This window comes from Elephantulus edwardii, unplaced genomic scaffold (genome assembly GCF_000299155.1).
Source record: "Elephantulus edwardii isolate Elephantulus edwardi_28Jun2011 unplaced genomic scaffold, EleEdw1.0 scaffold00019, whole genome shotgun sequence".
NCBI lineage: Eukaryota > Metazoa > Chordata > Mammalia > Macroscelidea > Macroscelididae > Elephantulus > Elephantulus edwardii.
Genome location: NW_006399769.1, coordinates 9484893 through 9507421, shown reverse-complemented (window position 1 = coordinate 9507421; position 22529 = coordinate 9484893). Strand labels below are relative to the sequence as shown.

The window sequence follows — 22529 nt, the reverse complement described above, 5'->3', positions numbered from 1 at the left end:
TCACTTTTCGAGTTTTGCTTTAACATTAAAGAAGAATATCCACAATAAGAGCAGGCTTACGGACGTGAGAATCTTAGACACTAATAATCCGAGGACTCCCTCTTCTGCTTATTTATGCATTTGAAAGATATATTTGAGTTATATATACATCAATACCTCACCTGTTGACATGGTTAGGGTCAAAAGACCAGATCATTACACAAAAACCAGGCTTAGAAAATAAATTTAAAATCAAAACAACTATGAGATATGACCTCACCCCAGTAAGAACTGCAAAATTTAACAGAGCAGCAAACAACATATGTTGGCGAGGTTGTGGAGACACTGGAACCCTTACTCACTGTTGGTGGGAGTGTAAAATGGTGCAACCACTGTGGAAGGCTGTATGGCACTTTCTCAAAAAGTTGGAAATAGAAATATCATTTGACCCAGCAATTCCACTACTGGGAAGTTACCCTAAAGAAACCAGAACTGCCACCCAAGCAGATATATGCACAGCCATGTTTATCATGGCTTTGGTCATAATAGCAAAGAGATGGAAATAACCCAAGTGCCTATCAATAAATAGAACAGCTTTGGTATAGTCACACAATGGAATACTATGCTGTATTGAAAAACAAGGAACGAATGAAATATTATTCAAAATGGGTGACCATGGAGGAGGACATTATGGTGAGTGAAATATCACAGTTGCAAAAGGACAAATACTGCATAGTGTCACTGTTGTAAAATGAGACTGACAGGAGAGTTGGGGAGAAACTAAGAAAAGGAAGGATAAATAATGTACATGGCATTGCAACAAACAAGGGAGAGAACCATATAAATGGAATATAGAATTAGGTATTATTGCTATGACAAGAATCCAGAATAAGAGATGCATAGTAAAGTGGTTGGGGGGCAGAGGACAACTGTATAACAATGAAAGAACTTTTTTTCCAAAGAAAAAAGCAAACTGGGGGGAGGGGGGCAGAGAGGAAAATGTGCAACAATGAATGAATGGAAATCCAAGTCCTTTATAAACTTTCATTTAAATAAAAATAAAACCAACAAATTTTAAATAAAGAAATAAAAAATAACTCAAAAAAGGAAAAAGCAAAACAAAAAAGCCCTGGGCTTGAGCACGGTGCATATTGTGAAGATGAGGCAGAATAGGGCATGGTTCCCATCAGCTGTACAGTGTCACTAGGAATTGTTCTCAACTAGACAGCACCTCATAACAACAGCACACATACATATTTATGTATATGTGTGTTTATAAAAATGCATATAAATTCAAAGTGACAAAGGACGTACATAGGGAACTGTGCTGCCCACCCAAAAGTGCCACCTATCAGGCCATCGACTCACAGAACAAAAATGGACAATCTCCTCCCTTAACAACTTATAGCTTCTGAATCTGATGAAGGGTCAGCTACGAGTTAGTTCCAATTAGACAGGAAAGAGTTTGATACGTAAACAACTCCAATCCCTTTGAGCTGTGGTATTGGAGAAAAGTACTGAACATCCCATGTTGTTTTTGTTTTGTGCCATCAAGCCACTTGCGACTCATAGCGACCCTATGTACAACAGTCCTATACCCTGCTCTAACAAACAGATATGTCTTGGAGAAAGGGTAGCCAGAGTGCTCCTTGGAGGCAAGGAAGTTTCATGTCACATACTCTGGGCATGTTAGGAGAGACTATTCTGTGGATATCATAAGACATCATGCTTGGAAAGGTAGAGGGTCAGCCAAGGAGAGGAAGACCCTCAAGGAGAAGGACTGTCATAGGAATGCAGTAATGGGCTCAAGTGTGGCGGACATCATGACAATGGCACAGGAATAGGACAGGGTACAGAGATCTATAGTTCACAGGATCACTGTAAGTCATACTTGATTCAATGGCTCCTAACAACAGCTCAGCAGAAAAAAAGACAAACAATTAATTCAAAATATGCACCAAGATCTAAAAGTGGGCAATAAGCACACAGAGAGGTTCTCATCACCATCAGTCATCAGGGACATACACATCAAAACCACAATGAAGTACCACTTCAAGCAAGACGGTCATTACCAAAAAATAGCAAGTAAAGATGTACAGGAATTGGAAGCCTCATCATTGCTGGTATGAATGTAAAATGGTCTCACTCCTCTAGAGTCAGTTTGGTGGTTTCTTAAAATGTTAAAGAGAATTACTATATGCTCTATCATTTTTGGAAGCAAGGATGTAAACAGATCCATGTACACCAGGGTTTGTTGTGATATTATTCACAACAGCCAAGATGCAGAAACAACTCAACCGCCCATAAACTTATGAACAGATAAACCTTCAGACTATGCCATGTATAAACAATGGCATTTAATCCAGTCACAAAGAGAAATAAAGTTCTGATGAACACTACAGCATGGGGCAAATATACGATCTCACTTACATGAAACACCTAGACAGAACAAGCAAACACACAGAGAACAAAGTTTATTAGTGGCCACCTGGGGCAGGTAGGAGGAAAATGGGCAGCTGTTGCTTAAGGAGTACTGAGAGTGTTAAAGGCTATGAAAAGTATCTGGAAATGGACAGTGGTGAGGAATGAACAATACGGAGAATGTCACCAAAGTAGCTAAACTGGACACAGAAAACTGGCTGAAATGGTAATTTTAAAATATATTTTCTGTGCTCGCTTCGGCAGCACATATACTAAAAAAAAATTGGAACGATACAGAGAAGATTAGCATGGCCCCTGCGCAAGGATGACACGCAAATTCGTGAAGCGTTCCATATTTCAAAAAAAATAAATAAAAAATATTTTTTCTACTATACACATTGTGTGGTATGTATGTGTGTGCAAACTAAGTGCTTACCCATGTGCAAGGCACTGATCAATATGCTGTGGGGAGTAAGACATATTCACTCCCTCGAGATAAGATAGTAAGAAATGGGCCAGAGACAAGACAAGAGTTAAGGACATCTGCCTTCCACTTCAGGGTTTACTCTCTTTTAGACTGTTGTGTGGGGTACCTCCAATTAACACACAGAGGCACAAGCCCAGCATGAGGCACTGAGCTAATTGCCAAGGGTCATCTCAGATTCTGAGTTCTTTCCACCATAGCCTTTTTCTTCTGCCTTTGACATTTTTTTCCGCCTGAGATTGCAGATGATTATCTCAATTACATAGTTTCCGTTGCCTCAAAGTCCCTGCTGCTAACTAGCTGAGGAACATGTAAACATTCATGGTTCCAAACAATAAAACTCAGCAGTTCAAGACAAATTAATTGAGGCAAATGTTTTGCCTGTTGCTTTGTCTGATTTATCTCTTCAGCCAAAATAGGCTACCTGGGTCCCTTTTTTATCCATTTATGGATAAACACTTACATTGTTACACTCCTTCAAACATACCACCAAAACATGTTTAAAAAGATATGGATAGTGATGACTGCACAACACTATAAATATACCGTTGTTACGTGCCATTGAATCACTTGTGACTCATAACAGCTCTGAACCCTGCTCTATCCTGAGCCAACCTTACTGTCTCTGACACAGCTACTCCCCACTACCCCAGTCACTGAGTCAATCCATCTCATCCAGGGTCTTCCTCCTTCTCTGTCCTGCCACCCTTTCCAAACATGATGCCCCTCTCCAAGGACTGGTCCCTCCTTGCAACATGCCTAAAGTATATCAGACAGAGCTTCAGAATCCTTGCCTTGAAGCAGCAGCCTGGTTTCACCCTCTCTAAGGTGAACCTGTTTGTTCTCCTGGCAGTCCATGGTATAATTAATACTCTTCTCCAGCACCACAGCTCAAAAGCATCCACTATATTGTGTAACTTTAAAAGAGCTAATTTTGGGCAAGCTCTGGTGGCCTAGTGGCAGGAAACTGCACTGCAATCCCAGAGATGCACGGTTCAAATCCACCAGATGCTCTGCTGAAGAAGGAGGAACAATCGCCTCCTGTACCAGATCTAACTTGACGGTACACACACCCCCCCCAAAAAATAAATAAATAAATAAAAAGAGCTAATTGTATGGCATAAATTAATATCTCAATAAATATTACATAAATAGCAGTATTAAGCTTTCAAATGTTTACTATTTAAATTCATAATTATAATCAGTACAGTATTAATTACATTATTATTGTAATGGTTACTACTATTTAAAATGATACTTTCACTCTTCCTTTTGAGGGAAACATACCAACAGCTTATAAGGTTTAGTGTCTCTCTAGAGACTAAGGTGTGTCTGTTACAGACCATGGTCTTTGCAATCACTTGTTATGCATCAGAGAGTTGGACAGTGACTAAGGAGGATAGGAGGAGAATTGATGCCTTTGAGCTGTGGTTCTGGAGAAGAGTGTTGAGGGTACCATGGACTGCTAGGAAAACAAAGAGATTCATCCAGGAGAGGGCTAAACCGGGCTGTTCCTTGGAGGCAAGGATTCTGAGGCTCTATCTAACATAATTTGGACATGTTCTAAGGAGAGGAGTATCATGCTTGGGATGGTGGAGGGAAAGCACAGGAGCAGAAGGCCCTCTTTGAGGTGGATTGATTCAGTGACTGAGGTAATCTGGATGAGCTTGTCAGAGACAGTGCAATTGGCATAGGACAGAGCAGAGTTCAGGGCTGCTGTACACAGGGTCGCTATGAGTTGCAAGCGACTCGATGACACATAACAACCACAACAACAACAACAACCTTTTGACATAGTCTCTTCATTATCCAGTGCTGCAGTAACAGAAAAATTGGAAATGGGGAGTCTTTTGAGAAAAATAAAAATGTATTTTCTCACAGTTCTCCAGGAGGCTCAAAGTCAGAGGAGAGAGCACCCGTTCTCAGGGAAGGCTCCCTGCGTCAGCCCTGGGTGAAGATCCTGGTCGTGTTCAGCTTCGGTAGCCAGGGTGCCTGGAGATCCTCAGTTTGTTAAGAGATCTTCAAGTGGCATCTATCTTCCTCCAGTTCACCCACATATCTGTGTTTTATGTGTTCTTTTTTCTTTCTTTCTTTTTCCCCTTGTTGTGTACCGTTGAGGAGAATCCAACTGGCACAGGAGGAGATTGTCCCTCCTTCTCCAGCAGAGCTTCTGGTGGATTCGAACCCCAAGCCTTCAGGATGGTAGCGCAGCTTCTTGCCCACAGGCCACCAGAGATTCCTCTTATGTGTTCTTTTTTTTTATTGTATTATTTTTACATGTACCGTCAAATCAGATCTGACTGGTACAGGAGGGGATTGTCCCCTCCTTCTCCAGTAGAGCATCTGGTGGATTTGAACCACGTACCTCTGGATTGCAGTGTAGCATCTTGCCACTAGGCCACCAGAGCTCCCTTTATGTGTTCTTTTTAAAACTCAGATGAGTAAATTTAGGATACACCTACACTAATATGATAATATAAGAAAAAAAAAATCCCTATTCTCAAACAGATTATATCTACAGGAATAGTGATTAAGACTCAACACTAATTAGGGGATTATAATGGTGAGAATGATGAAAATCCTTTCAGGATTTTTATGAGATTTAGATGACAAAATACCTGTAAAGTCTTAATGAGTGCCTGGTGTATATTAAATTCTCAATGAATACTAATTAATACAATGGGGCGGACACTCGATAAATGAAGTATGTCCCATTTATCCAACATTACACAGATATTAAAAAGTATAAGAAGGATTGGTATTAATAAATATGGAAAGATTTCCAAGATTTAAGTGAAAAAGAAAATTGCTGAGTAAGTTTAGTGACTTCAGTAACATGCTACGCATATACAATGCATCCAATATAAAGCAATACTAAGAAATAACCTCTAAAAAAAGTAAGATTATAGCAAATCATACCTTTTCAACCTGTATGCAGAACAGATTATCCAGGTGGTTGGGCTCTATGAGGAGAAATGTCGGGTCAAGATTAGTGGAAGATCTATCAACAATCTGTGTTACGCACATGACACAACTCTGCTTGCTAAAACTGAGGAGGACCTGAAGCGCTTGCTGCAGAGGGTCAAGGACTGCAGCCTCCAATATGGATTGAGGCTCAATGTCAAGAAGACAAAGATTCTCACCACTGGACCAACTGGCAGCATCAGGATGGATGGTGAAGAGATTGAGATTGTTCACAGCTTTAGTTTGCTTGGCTCCACAGTCAACACTCTTGGCACCAGTAGCAAGGAAACTAAAAGGCATATTGCGATGGGAAAGTCTGCTGTTAGGGACCTCTCCAAAGTACTGAAGCGCAATGGTGTCTCTCTGGAGACTAAGGTGCATCTGATACAGGCCATGGTCTTTGCTATCCTTTGTTACACATCAGAGAGTTGGACAATGACTAAGGAGGATAGAAGGAGAATTGATGCCTTTGAGCTGTGGTGCTGGAGAAGAGTGTGGAGGGTACCATGGACTGCCAAGAAAACAAACAGATTCATCCTGGAAAGGGTCACACTGGGCTGCTCCTTGGAGGCAAGGATTCTAAGGTTCCGTCTAACATACTTTGGACATGTTGTAAGGAGGGACAGGTCCTTGGAGAGGGACATCATGCTTGGTAGGATGGAGGGACAGTGCAGGAGGGGAAGACCCCCTATGAGGTGGACTGATTCAGTGACTGGGGTAATCGGGATGGGTGTGTCAGAGACAGTGCGACTGGCACAGGACAAAGCAGAATTTAGGGATGTTGTACATAGGGTCGCTATGAGTCGCAAGCAACTCGACAGCACATAACAACAATATCTTTCAATGAGTTGCCAACCCAAAGGCATATAGTTCAAATGTGCCAGCTGCTCTGTGGCAGAAAGATGGGCAATCTCCTCCCATGTGCTTAACGGCCTCTGACAACCCGCTGGTAGTTCAGCTGCAAATCCTTTTTGACTCAACAGTACGTAACAATAGCATATTATAAAATGTTGTTGTTGTTGTTGTGTTCCACTGAGTTGGAACCAACCCATAGTTGACCCTTTAATGGGTTTTCAGAGGCAGTAAATCGCCTGGGAGGAGACTGCCCATCCTTCTCCTGTGGAGCAGCTGGTGGATTCCATTTCGGATTGTATGTATTGTAGCTTCTTATAACTATGCCACCAGAGCTTCTTTAATATAAAGTCTGTCTGTCTGTCTATCTAGTTGTTGTCGTTATGTGCCATCGAGTCACCTGTGACTCGTAGAGACCCTGTGTACATTTTTAATCCCTGCTCTATCCTGTGCCAATCTCATTGTCTCTGACACACCTACCCTCATTACTCCACTCAATGTATCAATCCATCTCCGTCAAGGGTCTTCCTCTCCTGTACTGTCCCCTCCAACCATCCCAAGCATGACATCCCTCTCCAAGGACTGGTCTTGCAACCTGTCCAAAGTATGTCAGACGAAGCTTCAGAATCCTTGCTTCCAAGGATTAGCCTGGCTTTACCATCTTCAGGATGAACCTGTTTGTTCTCTTACCAGTCGATGGTATTTTCAATACTTTTTTATAGCACCACAGCTCAAAGGCATCGATTCTCTTTCTATCATCCCTAGTCACTGTCCAGCTCTCTGATGCATAGTGAGTGATTGCAAAGACCACGGCCTGTATCAGACGCACCTTCATCTCCATCCTGATATCACTGCTCTTCAGTACTCTGGAGAGGTCCCTGACAGCAGACTTTCCCAATGCAGTAAGTCTTTTAATTTCCTGGCTTCTGGTGCCAAGAGTGTTGATTGTGGAGCCAAGCAAACTGAAGCTGTTTACAATCTCAATCTCTTCATCAATCGGCCATTGCAATGGTGATCTATCTATCTATCTATCTATCTATCTATCTATCTATCTATCTATCATCTATTATCTAGCTCTATCCCAAAATATAAATGTGTGTATCTATTCATATGTGCACAGAAAAGTTCTGAAAGGATAGTCTGAAATTCAGTCGTTTTAGTGACTCTTGTAGGGATGAAAGAGATAAGACATATTAACTCTTTATCTAACCCTGGTGTTGTTAGTTGTTGATGTGGCTGAAGAGCCAGTCAACTCTAGGTACAAGGATTGGATGCTGCCAGGTCCTGACCTCCCTGACCATCTGGGAGCTGTGATCCAGAGAGTTTTCATGGCTGACTTTCAGAGGTAGACTGCCAGGTTCTTCTTCCTGGTCTTAGTCTGAAAATGCCACAGAAACCTGCTCAGCCACATGTCAAACAGTACAGTCAGGTGGAGGCCAGGCATGAAGCACACTGTCAGCCGCTGTACCTGGGGCTCTCCCAGGGAGAGTGAGAAGTCTACCACTGAAACTGTGACATCGCCCTTCTGACGTTTATACCTATACTTCCAAACATTGAGTTTTTAATTAAAAATAAAAAGCATCATAATGAAAATAACTTGCTGACCAAAAGAAAGAGGAAAGTGCGCTGGTTTAAAAGTCACTGACAAAAGAAAGTTCCCACTGAATTCTAAAATTGGCTGCAGAGAAGCAAACACTGTAACGTGTGCTGAAAGAAGCGGTTCCCTGTGAAAGGACAGCATTTACTGACGTTCTGGGTTCTGTTCAATCCTATCAGAGATCTATTAATTACCAACTTCTGAAAATAGCCACTTATCTACAGAGTACAAGAACGGAGACTTTTATCTTCAGTTTCAAATACTGATTTTTTTTTAAATACTTAAAAGCTTATTCTATTTCTAAAATATTGAGCTAAAAGGCAACAGAAATAATACAAATTCTATCACCTGGTGCTTCATTTTTATGTCTTCTTTCTCTCTTTTTCCCTCCCCAATGTGGGTTTAAAACAGAACTACCATGAATTTAATTATTTTCAATCACCCCAAATTCTTAGAACACAAAGCAACTTAAATTAAAAATCAACATTTCATCCTGACTGCAGTGCAGTAGACTTCTTATAGTGTTACAGAATGAAATGTTTCTGCAATCATGTGCTATAAAATCTTGACCCCATCACATCTGTAGGACAGCTCTGTCAGCCGAGTCTATACGGAGTCACACTGCTAAGCCAGAGGCCACACCTCTTCGGTGGTTAGACTCCACCTCAGAAAAATGTGCCGTCTCCTCCCATTCGATTTATAGCTTAAAAAACTACTGGAGGGTCAGCTATAGTCAAAGCTGATGAGATGGTAATGCATTTCTGAGCTCTAATTGTATCTGTGGTGGCACAGTGGTTATGTACTAAGCTGCTAATCAAAAGGTTAGCAATTCAAATCCATGGGCTGAAGATGCGGGTGCATACTTCGGTAAAGATTTCACCATTGGGAACCCTAGAGGCTGTTCAACTTTGTCCTACAAGAACTCTGTGTGTTAAAATCAACCCAACACAACACAATTTAAAAAGGGTCCATCTGCTTTATACTTGTGGTTATAATCCCATTTTACAATAGGTTTTCTTTGTTATTTTAAGAGGCTATATTAGCATGGGGGGTGGTTTTTTTTTAAGATTAAAATAAGAGCAAACAAGGAACAAAGAAGCAAGCAGAGACGGAAAGACAGACTGCCAAGTGATCAATAAGAAACCAAGGAACAAGAACGCCTTCCACCTCCTACAGAGAGAAAACAGAGAATGAAACTACCCTTAGGGCACGTGCCCTAAATTTTGGCTTCCAGCATCCCAAAATGTGAGAAATAAATTCCTGTCCAAAAAAATTCATCCATTGTAGTGTTTGTGTTATAATGGCCCTAAAAAGCATGTGTGTGTGTGTGTGTGTGTGTGTGTGTGTGTGTGTGTGTAAAAATAACCTTTTGGGCCGTAGGCTACCAAAATGATTAATAAGGACTATTAAAATAAAGTATATAAAACTATCCAAGTGGATTAACTGACCACATAGTAGGAACTTGCTATGCAAATTAAATGGCTGAGATCAACTAGGCATATTAATGAGTTCAAGGTCCTTGTGGAAGTACCATGACTTGAACTTGACAAGATGGAAGGCCTACAAATGGGCCAATCCCACAGAAACTGGTACAGAAAGGATCCCACTACCATCAAGAAGATCCTGGACCACGGTCCCTGCACAGAGAACCTCGTGGACACAGGAAAGAGACAGAACTGTAACGGAAACAGCTCAAGACAATGGGAAATGGCAGCCATTTCAAGCGTAAAGTCTAAGAAACAGCAGGACCTGGGAAAGTTGTGTGAAATAGGTGTAGTAGGTGAGCTCACCCACAGGGGGAGAGACTGCGGGGTGAGACTCAGTGGTGGTTGGGGTGCACCTGTCAGAAGAGCTGAATGACTGTTAGACTTGCCCAAGCAGGGCAGACGCAGAGAAGGCCCATCAGTATACACAGCCAAACAGCAGAGAACTCTCTTTCAGAAGGTGTCCTTACTGAAGAACTAGTGTTTCCAGAGTTGTATCCTGTTATGTCCCTGATAAGCCCCACTCCAGTGAGGATGGTCTTTGCATGTGTGTGGCCATTACAACAAGTAGTCAAACTTAACAGAGTAGGCAGGTGGAATGGCCAGTGTCTGAACTGAAGAAAAGGCGAGAGTGCAGCTGTGCGTGATCACATAAACTCTCACTGCTGCTGAGTCAAGTCCCACCCAGAGCAAGCCTCTGGCAGATATTTCAGCGAGAGGAGACTGCCTACCCCTCTCCATCAACAGTTCCTCCACAGTTGGGGATGGAGTGAAACCTCTCATCCAACAGCTCAAAAAGCCATACATTATGCAACAAGAGCTCCCTGTGTAAGCGCTACTACACAAGCATTAGCTTCTGGCTGATCTTAAGTTTCCACTCTCTCGTCTCTTGAATGTGCTGTCATTAGATTAAAATGGAGCCATTTTTAGAAATATTTTAAAACTACAGCAAGACTTTGTTTACATGGTGAGCTGAAATTACCTTGATGGTAACACCAAACAGTTTTGTTCCGGTTTGGGGTCTGTGTGCTGAAGAGATTTACAACTCAGGAAAGAGCAAATGTGGTAAAAGCAACTACAGGATAGAAGTCCAAAGGCAAAAGAGGCTCAAAAGTAAGAAGAACTACTGCTTTATACCTGACCTGCCTTTCTGAACGCAAAATGTATCATGGCAACTAGGGGGGTAAAAAAAGCTTTTTAAATGAAATAGGCAGCCATATGTAGTAATTTTAAAAGATGACTCTATCTATGTGATAAAATGCCAAAAAGAGCATTAGTTTCCTTGGCAGTGTCAAAATAATACTCAGATTTTGCTGGAAGGCAAATTGACTGAACAATCTTTACCTTATAAATCAGATAAAAAAAATCAAGAACCTCCCCTAATACCACGGCCTTTTGTCATCTCATCGTTTAAGTCTGGTGAAACAGCCCTGCAACTCACCTTTCAGCCAAACACCAGACAGGTAACCAGAGAAGCCACTGGAATAATCACCCACATAAAGTCAAAAGAGTAGTGCCCAAGAATAGAAGAAAAAAAAAATACCCAAGTCAGGAAAGGGAAGGCTAGAAAGCAACCCAGTGGAGGGTCCCTGTGCGTGAAGACCTACTCCACAGCAGTGAGGAGGGGACATAAACAATAGCACCCCAATGCCTATCAGCCCTTCACACAGTTTCCTAGTACTAGTGGCGGATAAATCATCACTAATATTAAATCCCCACACACTTTACCTCAATATTCTGACTTCTCATATCTCCATTTCTATTTCCCTAGATCAAGTCCCCCATTCTTTTATCTGTCAAGCCTCCCCACACTGGCTCTTACTCCCTCAAGCCATTGTCTACCCAGCAAGGAGTGACTTTTTTAACAACAAATCAGATCACATATTCTCTGCCCAAAACTCTCCAAGGGCTTGCATGTCAACTTCAAATAGAATCTAAAGTCTTTCCCATGTGCTTTAAGGTCCTGGCCTTCTCTCAAACCTTCTCTCTCACTCAGATGCCCCTGGACTAAATCCTAGTCCACATGGATGGTCTTTTTGTTCTGGAGAAACCAAGATGACTTTTTTCTCAGGGTTTCCACGCTTACTGTTCCCTCTGCCCACAACACTCTACCCTTCTCTTTCCAAGGAGGGCTCTTTATCACCACACAGATTTCCATTTTCACACCCTAAAACAAACGATCACCCCTGGCCCTATCCTACTGTATTCTATCCCATTACCCTGATTTCTTTCCTTTCACTGAGGAGAATCTGAAATTCTAATTTATTTACTTGCTTCTTTGTTGTCTTCCGCCCTCTTTCTCCTTTCACCAGTGTTTCAGCTGGATGAGAGCAAGAACCATGGTTTATTCACCTCTGCAGTACCTGGCATAGTCAGAGAAACCATCTTGGTAAATGGCTAAAATTCATGATTATATCCAGATCATTACATACTTCTCTTAATGACTAGACAATAAAAGCACAGCTATTATCTTCTGTCAATTATGATCTTTTTTAAATGGAATCTTAAAATGGAGTCTAAAATATTTGCAGCTCATATCCTAAACAAAGGCTAATTTCTTAACATTCTTTAAAATCCCTTCAAACCAGAAGACTCTAACAAAATGTGCAAAAAATATAAATAGTTCACAAATGGAAAGCATAAATAACTCTTAAATATATGTGTTTTGCTGTTTTGTGCCAACAAGTCTCCTGTGAATCATAGCAACCCTATGTACAACAGCTCTGAACCCTGCTCTATCCTGAGCCAATCTTATTGGCTATGACACACCTACCCCATTACCCCTATCACTGAGTCAATGCGTATCATCCACGATTTTCCTCTCTTGCACTATCCCTATACCGTCCCCTAAGCATGCTGTCCCTTTCCAAGGACTGGTCCCTTCTTGCAACATGCCCATAGTATGTCACATGGAGTTTCTGAATCCTTGCCTTCAAGGATAGCCCAGTCTCACCCTCTTCAGGAAAAACCTGTTTGTTTTACCAGCAGTCCATGGTACATTCAATACTCTTCTCCAGCACCACAGCTCAAAGGCATCAATTCTCCTTCTATCATCCTTAGTCACTGTCTAGCTCTCTGATGCATACCAAGTAACTATGAAGACCATGGTCTGGATCAGGCGCACCTCAGTCTCCAGACTGACACGGTTGCTCTTCAGGACTCTGGAGAGGTCCTTGACAGCAGACTTCCCCAATTCTTTTGATTTCCTGGCTGCTGGTACCAAGAGTGTTGATTGTGGAGTCAAGCAAACTAAAGCTGTGAACAATCTCAATCTCTTCATCATCCATACTGATGCTGCCAATTGGCCCAGCAGTGAGAATATCTTGGTTTTCTTAATGTTGAGCTTCAATCCATATTGAAGGCTGCAGTCCTTACTCTTCTGCAGCAAGCACTTCAGGTCCTCCTCAGTTTCAGCAAGCAGGGTTGTGTCATCTGCATAACAAAGGTTGTCGATGAATCTTCCTCTAATCCTGATGCCACGTTTCTCCTCATAGAGCCCAGCCTCCCAGATGATCTGTTCTGCATATAGATTGAAAAGGTATGGAGATAGGACACATCCCTGGTGTACACCCTTTCCAATTTTAAACCATGCAGTGTTTCCTTGCTCTGTTCTGATGACTGCCTCCTGGTCTAAGGTTTCGCATAAACACAATCAAGTGTTCTGGGATTCCCATTCCTCGCAGAGTCAGCCACATTTTGCTGTGATCCACACAGTCAAATACCTTTGCACAGTCAATGAAACACAGACATTCCTCTGATGTTCTCTGCTTTCATCTAACATTAGCTATAATCTAAAAATCTTCCTTAAAAAAACATGACAAAATTTAAAACTATTAGACATCATTTATCATCTTACAGTTTTGTAAAAATTATAAAATATGAGTAACACTTTGTAGTGTATAATAAAACATGCATGTTTGCATTTTGCTAATAGGAAAAAAAAACTGGTACCATCTTTATGGCAAATAATTTGGAATTGTCTGTGAAAACGCTCACAAAAAGACCAATAGAAAACATCATGAAAAATGGGAAAAGACTTAAATTGTCAAGGATTTTACTTTACTTGGACTCAATTAATGCTCACAGAGCAGTGGTCCAGAAATCTGAAGATATGTTGCACTGGGCAAATGTGCTATCAAGAGCTTCTTAAAAGTGTTAAAAGAGGGGGGAGGGATCGTAAAACAATGAAAGAATTTTACTTTTCCAAGAGGGTAGTGTACTGGGAGGGGGGGGGAGGTTGGGAGGGGAGAAAAGTGTAACAATGAATGGATGGAAATCCAAAGTCTCTGTAAATTTTCATTTAAATTAATAATAATTTTTTTTAAAAAGTGTTAAAAGAACAAGGATGTCAGTTTAAAGACTAAGTTATCCCTGACCCAAGTCATGGTGTTTTCAAGTGTATCATATGCATGTGAAAGCTGAACAATGAGTAAAGACTGTGGGAGAATCGATGTCTCTCAACTGGTGTGTTGGCAAAGAGTACTGAATGCACCATGGACTTCCTAAAGAACAAACAAATCTGTCTTCAAAGTTCAGCCAGGGTACAAGGATGGTGAGACTTTACCTCATATACTCTGGACCACTTCTCAAGAAGATCCAGTACCTGAGAGAGCACTGTTGTTGTAATGTGCTGTCAAGGCACCTGTGACTCACAGTGACCTATGTACAAGATCCTCCACAAGACAAATTGATTCAGCGACTGCAACAAAGGCTTGAGCCCAGCAAGTATTGTGAGGGCGGTGAAGGATCAGGCAGGCTTCAAACGACTGTACAGTTTGGTTTGTTTGTCTGCTTTATAACTATATATTGTTTATGAATGCATAAAATGACTGAAACAACACACAAAATATTAGTCATGTGGTTACATCTAAAAGGAACAGGTACAGGAGATGGAGGCAGGCTTACTTTTATATTTTCTGGAAAAGTAGTCAGGAAATAAGAAGACAAATTGCAAAAGGAAAGTCTGATGTTAGAGACCATTCCAAAATACTAAAGAGCAATAATGTCAGTCTGGAGACTTAAGATGCACCTGATTAAAAAAATAAAAAAAGATACATCTGATTCAGTCCATGGTCTTTGCAATTCCTTGCTATGCATCAGAAAACTGGATAATGACTAGGGATGATAAAAGGAGAAATGATGCCTTTGAGCTGTGGTGCTGGAGAAGAGTACTGAATATATCATAGATGCCTAAGAAAACAAAACACGTTCTTCCTAGAGAGGGTGAGACCAGGCTGCTCCTTGGAGGCAAGTATTCTGAGGCTTACTCTGACATACTTTGGACATGTCGCAAGGAGAGACCAGTCCTTGGAGAGGGACGTCATGCTTTGGAGGGTGAAGGGAAAGCACAAGAGAGGAAGACCCTGGATGAGATGCACTAATTCAGTGACTGGGGTAATGGGAGTAGGTGTGTCAAAGACAGTAAGACTGGATCAGGATAGAGCAGGGTTCAGAGCTGTTGTACATAGGGTTGCTATGAGTTGTAAGTGACTTGAAGGCACATAACAACAACAACATATGATTATTAGCTATTTTTTTAAAAAATTCAAAATCACCCTCATATTCAAAACGTTTTCAATCACTTATTTTTGGAAGACTTCTTTCATACTTAAGATTGTATGCTATTCCAAAATGTCAATGGAGAGGGAGCTCTGGTGCCTACTGCTAAGAAGCTGCCTGCAATCCCAAAATGTCAGTGGTTAATAGAAACTCCATTGCTACCTTTATTCCCTCTGTATATTAAGTGTTTAATTTAATAGAGTTTTTTTCTCATTCTAGGGAAGGATCTATCCTCACCATTCAAGAATTCTGGCTCTGACATCCAAGCAGATATATGCACACCCATGTTTATTGCAGATTTGTTCACAATAGTAAAGAGTGGAAACAACCTAAGTGCCCATCAACAAACGAATGGCTAGAAAAGCTGTGGTATATTCACACAATGGAATACTATGCTGCATTGAAAAACAAGGAACTCATGCAATATTATTAAAAATGGTTGACTCTAGAGAACATTATGCTGAGTAAAGTATCCCAGTCACAAAAGGACAAATACTTCATGGTGCCACTGTTGTAAAAGAGGACTGACCTTGGGGTTGGGGAGAGATTGAGAAAGATCAGTTCAATAATGTACACTGCACTGAAACAGAGGAGGGAGAAAACTGTTTAAAAGGGATATGTGATTCGTTATTTCTGTCATGACAGGAGTCTAGAGCGATGGCTACATGGTGGAGTGGACCTGGGGGAGGGTTTGTAAAACAATGAAAAATTTTTTCTTTTACTTTTCCAAGAGGATAGTGTTCTGGGGGGCAGGCTTGGGAGGAGAGAAATGTGCAACAATAAATGAATGGAAATCCAAAGCCTCTGTAAATTTTTACAGAAATTAATAATAAATTTAAATTTAAAAAAATACAGTAATATTCACTCAATAAATATATCACCAATAAGTTAAAAAAAGAATTATGGCTTATGAACCTCACTGGCTTGCCTCAAAATATTCTTAATCAATACACTATATTCCTGGAATATTGCATATTGGAATATCATTTTAAAAAACAAATGTTCGTGAGCTCTGGTAGCCTAGTGGCAAGAAACTGCACTGCAATCCCAGAGGGATGTGGTTCAAATCCACCAAATACTCTGCTGGAGAAGGAGGGACAATCTCCTCCTGTACCAGTCAGATCTGATTTGATGGCACACACACACACACACACACACACACACACAGACCAAAAAAACAAATGTTGTGCCTAAATAATACTTATTTTTCAAAAGATGCTGCTGTAAGATTCTAAAGGAGCACACATACAAAAGGGGACAATTTTGGCAAATGCTATAGCAAACACAACAGTAAAAGCAATCAAAAATATGAGTGTGGTTACAGAGACAGATATGGATGAATACATGTATTACAGGAAGACCCATGTTAGAGAATAGACATGCTTGTGCAGGTTTATCTGCAGGCATATGTATTCACACATTCGTGTAAGCTGAGAGCTGCACCCATAAAAGGGGTACAGTTACAGAGGTTCCTAGACATAGCTGAACAACTACCAGGATTGGTTTACTGAGTCAAAAAGCATGGTACCATCATTTCAAGAGAAAACTGAAGTCTTCTGGCCTAAAAGAGTTCACAAAGATAATGACTATTATGAATACTGCATTGGAACAGATGAAAAGAAAGAACTGTTTAAAAGGAATTTATTAGGCATTTATATGTACAACAACAGCCTGGATAAGAGGTCCACTGCAAAGAGGACGTGGGGAGGTGGGAGAGGGAGGAAACTGCAACAGTAAATGTTTTTTTAAAAGAAATGAGCTGGGGGAGGCGTAAAATGTGCAACAATGAATGAATTAAATCTAGCTTGTCTGTAAACTTTCATTAAAATAAAAAATGTTATTTAAAAATAATGTTCAACATCATAATTGGATGAGTATGGTCTGCGGTCTTAAAAGCTTGTGAGAGGTCATCTAAGATCAACAACTGTTCTCTTCTCATATGAAGCGGAGAATTACAGAAATCAATGTCTCAGAGAGACCATTCCATGAGATAATTACTCATATAAAACATTACCTCTTCTAACGTGAAGCTGGAAGAACTAGATGCTTCCACTACTGACAATTTTGGCCAGGGACACAAGAGAAGGTGCTGAACAGAATGGGAGAAAAATGTAAAAATGATTTCAAATTCCTATAAAAAGGCCAAACCTAAAAAACTGAACCCTGAGACTACTGCCCTAAGCTGTAATAGACATTTAGAATTTAGAATTGAGGTTACTTCTGTGGGCCACTCTTCAGCCAAACAATAAATTGGTTTATGGAATTAAACAGTAATACCAGTGATTACATGTTCTCTTAAATAAATTATAAGACCAAATGGTCAACAATGATGACAAAGTAAAGCTGAGAAGATAAGGAGTGGCAGGGAAGCTAGAATAAAGGAAATAACAGCACCCAGAACTGAAATAATAAGAATGCTAACACATTATAAGAACTGTAGCCAACAGCACAGAACAATCTGTATAAAAGATGTTAAAACACACTATCATTGAAGAAAGGAGACCCTACCTTTTTTTTGGGGGGGAGGGGGGAAGAACATTTTTATTAGTGTAAAAATTGTTTACACACACTATCATGGGGGGAAGGCTATTTGGGGGGTTGAATTGTGTGCCCTCCCAAAAATATGTCCACTGGACTAAAACTCCTATTTTCTGTTTCTTTCATCTTGTAATCTGATGCATTTGTACTGACTGTCTGTATTGTAAACCCTGACCTCTGTGAAGCCATGGAGGCAGGATTAGTAGCCATGACGGTAAAGAAGCAGGATCTAACCTACAGGCGTACCAGGAGTGCAAACAGCCCTTTGGTCCTAAAGGTCCTGCCCTGAGAAACTCCTGCACCTGGAGGAAGACTGGCAACAAAGACCTTCCCCTAGAGCTGACACTCTGAATTCAGATTTCTAGTTTCCTAATTTTGAACACATTCTGTTGGATTACCTTTCTGAGGAATGGGAAAAAGTATGGATCTCTTCCAGTCAGCCAGCCTGACAGCTGTTCTCCAAAGTTCCTGGCATTGATTGGTAAGCATGTCCAGGGCTGTATCTGTTAGATAAGACATGTCAATTGGTATCCCATCGATTCTTGGGGCATTTTTTTTTGCCAGTGACATCATGTAGCTTGAGCTTTTTCTTTCATTACCACTGGCTCTTGACCAGATGGTAGTTACTGAAATTTTTGAGTGTCAGTCAACTCTTTTTGGTACAGTGACTCTGTGTATTCCCTCCATCTTCTGTTTCCTGGATCATTCAACATATTGCCTATTGTTGTTGTTAGGTGCCATGGAGTGACATACAACGGATGAGCCAAACCCTACCCTATCCTGTGCCATCCTCATCATCTATGACACACTAGAGCCCATTGCTAAGGTCAACTTGTCAATCCATCTCGTTGAAGATCTTTCTTTCCTTCATTGACCGTTCATCTTTCCAAGCATGATGTCCCTTTTCAAGGATCAGCCTCATGTAGCTGCATGCCCAAAGTATATGAAAGGCAAAGCTTCACCATCACTGTCTCCAATGAACACTCTGGCAGCACTTTTCCCAAGATCTGTCTGTTCATTCTTTTGGCAGTCCATGGGATATTCAGCACTCTTCTCCAACACCACAACACAGAAGTCATCAATTCTTTTTCTGTCATCCTTATTCATTGTCCAGCTCTTTGATGCATAACAGATGACTGAGAAGACCATGGTCTAAATTAGGCACACTTTAATCTTAAAATGAACATCACTGTTATGGAGAAGTCCCTAACAGCAGACTTACCCAATGCAGTATGTCTCCTCATTTCCTGACTGCTGGTACCAAAGGTGTTGACTGCTGGTACAAGCAAAATCAGATCATTGTCAGCTTCAGTCCTTTTTCCATCTATCATAATGTTGACTGTTGGTCCTGTAGTGAGGACCTTTGCTTTCCTGATATTAAGATACAATACATAACAAAGGCTGTAGTCCTTGATCTTCTGCAGCAAGTGTTTCATATCTTCACATTCAGCAAAGTTGTGTCATCTTCATAAAGCAAGTTGTTGATGATTCTTCCTCCAATCCTGTTGCTACATTCTTCTTCATAGAATCCAGCTTCATGAATTATCTGCTCAGCAAACAGATTGAGTAGATATGGGTAAAATATACAACCCTGACACACACCCTTCCTGATTTTAAACCATGCAGTGTTCTCTTGCTTCGTCTGGACAACAGCTTCTTGATGTAGGTATAGATTCCATATGAACACAATGACGTGTTCTGGGATTCTCATTTTTCTCAATGTTAGCCATAATTTTTTATCATCCACACAGTCAAATGCTTTCACACTGTCAATAAAACACAAATAGATTTTCTTCTGGTATTCTCTTCTTTCAGCCAGTATCCATATGACAGCAGCAGTGACATCCTTGATGCATGGACATCCTTCCTTCAGTAATGGAACTCAAGGCTTAAATTCCTTTCTCCGTTCTTTCAGCTCAAGAAATGGGGGCAAGTTCTTTCTTTTTTATTCTCCAACTAGAATTCTCTACATATTCCATTATAATACTTTACTTTGTTTTCTCAAGCAGTCCTTTGGAATCTTCCATTCAGTTCTTTTACTTTCACGCCTTTTCCATTTATTTTGACTTTTCAACACTCTAGGGCAATTTTCAGAGTCTCCTCTGACATCTATATCAAACAATATTATTAATATCACATACAAGGAAAATACTGCTGAAAATCATTCAAAAGTAGCTAGAACATTAGAACAGATAGGGAACTGCTACAAGTAGGACTTAGAAGAGGCCGTGGCACCAGGTACATCACTGCTGATGTCAGATGGATCCTGGCTGAAAGTAAAAAATACCAGAAGCATGTCTATTAAAGTTTTATTGCCTATGCAAAGGCATTTTGGGGATCTTAACAACTTATGGCTAACATTGAGAAGAATGGGAATCCCAGAACACATAATTGTACTCATGCGAAACTTATATCTAGACCAAGAGGCTGCTATGTGAATAGAGCAAAAGAACGCTGCATGGTTTAAAATTAAGATAGGTATAAGTGAAATTGTATCATCTCTCCATACCTATTCAATCTGTATGCTGAGCAAATTATTCAAGAAGCTGAACTCTACGAAGAATGTAGCATCAGGATCAGAGGAAGACTCATAATTAACCTGCGTTATGTGGATGACACAACCTTGCTTGCAGAAAGTGAGGAGAACTTTAATTACTTGCTGTAGAAGATCAAAGAATACAGCCTTCATTACAGATTGCATCTCAATAACCAGAAAACAAAAATTCTTACCACTGGACTGATAGGCAACATCATGACAGATGGAGAAAAAATATTCAGTTGTCAACTATTTCATCCTACTTGGATCCACAATCAATACCCCTGGAAACAGCAGTTAAGGAGATCACGATAATGCACTGGACAAGTCTGCAGCAAAGGAACTCTTCAAATTATTGAGGAGCAATGATATCAGTTTTAAGACTAAGATGTGTCTGATTCAGGCCATGGTCTTTTCAATCATTTGCTCTGCATCTGAGAGCTAGACAGTGAATGAGGATGACAGAAGAAGAATTGATGCCTTTGAGCTGTAGTGCTGGGAATGAATACTGACTATTCCATAGACTGCCAAAAGAATAAACAAATATATCTTGGAGAAAGTATAGCCAGAGTGCTCTCTGAAAGCGAAGATGATAAAGCTTTGTCTCATATACTTCAGACACATTTCTAGAAGAGGCTATTCATTGAAGAGACATTATACTTGGAGGGGTCAGTGAAAGAGAAGAAGACCCTCCACAAGAAGGCCTGAAACAGAGACTGTTGCAAAGGGCTTAAGGGTGTCAGAAAGTGTGAGGACGGCACAGGCCCAGCCAGGGTTCAGATCTGTTATTCACAGGGTCACTATGGGTCCCACTTGACTAGATGGCACTGAACAACAACTTTTTGTAAACAACAACAAATTTTGACAGGATAATCTTGTTCACTAAATCCGCCCACTTTAGACATTTCAGCTATAGCAGCACTGGATAAGTAAGACAGCTAGTAAATCATGTAAGACAACTTATCCACCTGCTAGGGCTGTTCATCTAAAACTAGTTTAGAAGCTAGGAAATTATATATATACACACACACACACACATACACACAAACACACACACGTACTTTTTCATAGACAAAGTAGCTACCATACTAGACTGTGTATTGATGCCAAATAAGTACTACAAATAAACAATCTCTCCAAGAGGAAACAACACATCTACTAAGGTAATCATGAAAAGCTTCAAAAAGAAACAGAATCTGAGCTGGGCCTGATGGATGATCCAATTTCAAAAACAAGCATGAGATTTTATAGTAAAAAAACAAGATAGTTCGGGAAGAGGTGAACAGCGGGGCAAGCTGCAGGTGGTGGACAGTATTCCTAGGACCCGGGAGCCCAGGGTTCTGAATTCCTGGATCATTTTTTAGTCTTCCTGAGATCTCCCAGAGTTATCATTTCTTCTTGATTCTTACCACCACAAAGGAATACAAGTTCTTGTTTCCTCCCTTGACAAAGATTAAAATCACCAATGCCTACCTACCGCCTGCAAAATAAAAGCATTCTGAAGGCATTCAAGGTCTTCCACCAGCTGCTTCCTATTTCTCATTCCATGGCCAGACTCTCTAAACATAATACACAAATTCCATGCCTATGCACATGCTGTTCCTTACTTGTCAAATTCTCATTTTGTGCCCAGAAATTCACCTGTTGCTGCATTTTGGGTAGCACATCACCGTCCTTGTTAGGGGATTTTGAGTCAATTCTGACTCACAGCAAGTAATGTAATACTGCCTAGACTGGTATCCTCATAATCGCTGCTTTGAGTCTATTATTGCAACCATTATATTAATTCATACCACTGAGGCTCTTCCTCTTTCTCAGTGATCCTCTACATTACCAAGCATGATGCCCTTCTCCAGGGACTGATTCGTCCTGGTAACATGTCCAGAGTATATGAGACAAGGTCTGGACATTGTCGCATACAGGGCAAGTTCTGACGGTACTTGTTCCCAAAAAGTTCTTCATTCTCAGTACAGAGCACATTTAACATTCTTCACCACCACCATAATTCAAAGGCATCAAGTCTTCCAGGGTCTTCCTTATTCAATGTCCACCTTTCACATGTATATGACGTGACTGAGTATACTATGGTGCAGTTCACTGGTCCCACTGACCTCA

The 22529-nt window shown here is 40.7% G+C and overlaps 1 protein-coding gene across 2 annotated transcripts in view; it reads right to left on the bottom strand.

Annotated features, from left to right (window-relative positions):
• Positions 1-22529, bottom strand: part of KCNG3 (potassium voltage-gated channel, subfamily G, member 3) — a 117216-nt gene that overhangs the window by 86864 nt on the left and 7823 nt on the right. The gene's annotated exons all lie outside the window — the stretch shown is intronic.